Raw genomic sequence first — 3,124 nt, forward strand, 5'->3', positions numbered from 1 at the left:
CTTCGGGAGTGAGGGGCCACTCGCCACAGGAGAGCAAGGGTTGGGCTGGGGCTGCCCTTTCATGTGGAAACATGACCTCTGGACACATGGCAGCAGCGCAGGACTCTTAAACAAGGAGAGGAAATGTACTAGTGCCTAGGGTGCTATTTCCAGACAAATGCCCTTAACTTTTGAAAAAATAAATTGAGAGAGAGGTGGGGCGTCAGGGGAGGGGGGAAGAACGCTCAAGTGAGCAAAATCAAAGCCACAACGAAAGTGCTCTCACGGCTCCCTCAGGCTCCCTCAGGCTCCTTCAGGCTCCCTCAGGCTCCTTCAGGCTACCTCAGGCTACCTCAGGCTACCTCAGGCTGTCTACTAACCCCAAATCCACTTTTCATAAGAGAACAGTTTAGGGGGGAAACATACTAAAAGTAAGAGAAATGTCCCCAGAAACTTTGTATACAAGACAGTAAAGGTGGGGGTGAGCATTTTTCTGACTTTATTATCTTGGAAAATCTAGAATTTTAACTCTAATGAGCATGGCTAACAGAGAGGATGGAGGAAGGGTAAGGAGGGAGCTGAGGGCTGTGAGGACCGCTGCTCTCAGGATGGAACACAGCCGTCGCCATAAGCTTAGGGACAATCAGGACATACCCAGGAGACTCTGTCTGTCCTAAGACAAAAGAAGCAATAGGAAACCAACCCGATTGCTTCCAATCCAGGCAAGGAAAGTGTGGCCAATGTGGCAGAAGGCGGCAGCAAATGATAGAAAGGAAGGCCAGTATAGCAAACATCAATGTACCAGAAGGTTTGGATAGAGCTAGCTATAAGCCCACATAGATTCCACGTATAGGCTGAACTCTCTATCTACAGTCAAACACAGAACAAACACACTAATGGAGTATTGAAAACACAAGGATTATAAATTAACACTCAAATACAGAAGAAGGAGGCCTGGTGTGGTGCTCTTAAAAAATCTGAGATAAAACTCCCGAAGTCTGAGGATATTTTAAGAGGCAAAAGATGATGTCACTCTGTAAGAAGTTCAGAGCCACTGATGGGTGATACAGGGCCATGCATTCCAAGGTGGGTCAAGCAAGAAGACCATAGCCAAGGACAGATACCAAAGATCCAAAGGAGCAATGTGGATGCACGGCACACAGGACCTGGAGAGAGCACACGTTGCCTTGAATATGTGTGTGAAGCTGATGCATACGTAGGCCAAGGTTTAGGCTGTACACGTTGAGCCTGCCTCACACTAGGCTCTGTCATCCAACTACAGCAAAAATAGAAATGGCCGTGGCTGGCAGGAAAGATCATCTGGCTCAAGTGCTGCTCAAGATCCTTTTCCACCTCTGGTCCAGCTCTGTAACCCACCTGCTCATGTGAGGGACAGACTCCAAGCTCCGTTTTCTACAGGTTTTATGAAAGATAAATTTGCATACTATGAAGTTCACCCATTAGGGCGTATCTCTGTTTCAAGGGCCTTGGCATTTTCAGAGTTGTGCAATAATTGCCGTAGCCCTTCTTTTAGGACATTTTCACTACTCTGAAAACCGGAAGCAGTTACTTTTCATTTCCCTTCCCAACTTCATTCTGATGCTACTTCTAGCCCAGCAGCCCAGGGTCCACTGTCTGTCCCTATAGACATGCCTATTCCAGATTCCTGCCTAAAATGATACGCAATGGTATCTTTTGTAACTAGTTTCTTCCATGTGGTATTAACGTCTTCAAATCACATCCATGTTGTAGCTCTTGGTAATAATTCATTCCTTATTGTAATGTTTCAATAGGTAGGTATGCCATGTTTTGCTTTCTCATCAGCTATTATCTGATCAGCTATTATCAGCTGATATCTGAGCTATTTCCACTCTGGGGCTATTATACACAGTGGCGCTATGAACGGCAGTGTAGACATTTGTGTGTGAATGCGGGTTTTAACTTCCTTGATTTTACTCCTATGAAGATAGCCGCCTGGTCCTGAGCAGCATAGGGTGAGGTACATCTATAATTCAAGCACCTCAGAGGCAGAGGCAGGAGGATTTTGACATCCAGGTCAGCCTGGGATCCACAGTGTGTTCCGGGCGTGTCCGGGCTCTGAGATCCTGCCTTGCTGGGTCATGAGGTAACCCACATCCACCTTTTTAGACACCGATGAGTGACTTCATCATCTTTGCTCCCAGCTCCTATGCACATGGTGTCTTGAACTTCTCAGCACCCTCCTCCCGTCTGCTCCTCCTCTTTCCACTGCAGCCATCCCGGGAGGTGTGGGGTGGCACGCCATTGTGGTTGTACTTGCATTTCTTGTAATGTAGTCATGAGTGTCTGCACATGTTTGGTGGCCACTGGGAAAATGCCCACTCCAGTCCCCGTACTTCCCTAATTGGGTTGTCATTTGACTACTGAGTTGTAAAGTTTCCAAAATACAAACCCCTTATGAAATGCACGGTTTAATAATGTATTTACCCAGTCTCTGTGCCATCTTCATTTACAGCATAGCATCACTGGAAGTCGAAACGTTTTCCTTTAATTGATTAGTTAATTTTAAGGATTTATTTTATTTTTATTTATGTGCCCACGTATGTATTTATGTATGTACGTGTGTGTACACATGCCAGTTATCACAGAAACAAGAAGAGGGCATTGGATCTACTAGAGCTGCAGTTACTATTGTAGGCTGCCTGATGTGGGCGCTGGGAACCAAGCTCAAGTCCTCTGGAAGGACATCACATTCCTGCACTTAGCCACCCCTTCAGCCCCTACTTATGTGTGCATTCATCTATTTATTTATTATCTATTTCATTTAATATATATGGTAATTTGCCTACATGCGTGTCTGTACTACTTGAATGCCTAGTGTCCATGAAAGACAAAAGAGGGGATCAAATCCCTCTAGAACTAGAGGTATGGATGGTTGTAAGCCATGGTGTGGGTGCTGGGAATCAAATCCAGGTCCCACGGAAGAGCACAGAATGCTTTAACCCCTGGTCCATCTCTCCAGCCCCCTATTTATTTATTTTGAGTCAGGGCTCATGTGGCCTCAGATGACGTCTCCCCCAGTGTGTAGCTTAAAAGACTGCTTTTAAGCTCCTAGCTCTCCCGTGTTCCCCTCCCAAGTGCCTGGGTTGTAGTGAGTGCCTCCACA

This window comes from Mus caroli, chromosome 18, assembly GCF_900094665.2.
Source record: "Mus caroli chromosome 18, CAROLI_EIJ_v1.1, whole genome shotgun sequence".
Taxonomy (NCBI): Eukaryota; Metazoa; Chordata; class Mammalia; order Rodentia; family Muridae; genus Mus; species Mus caroli.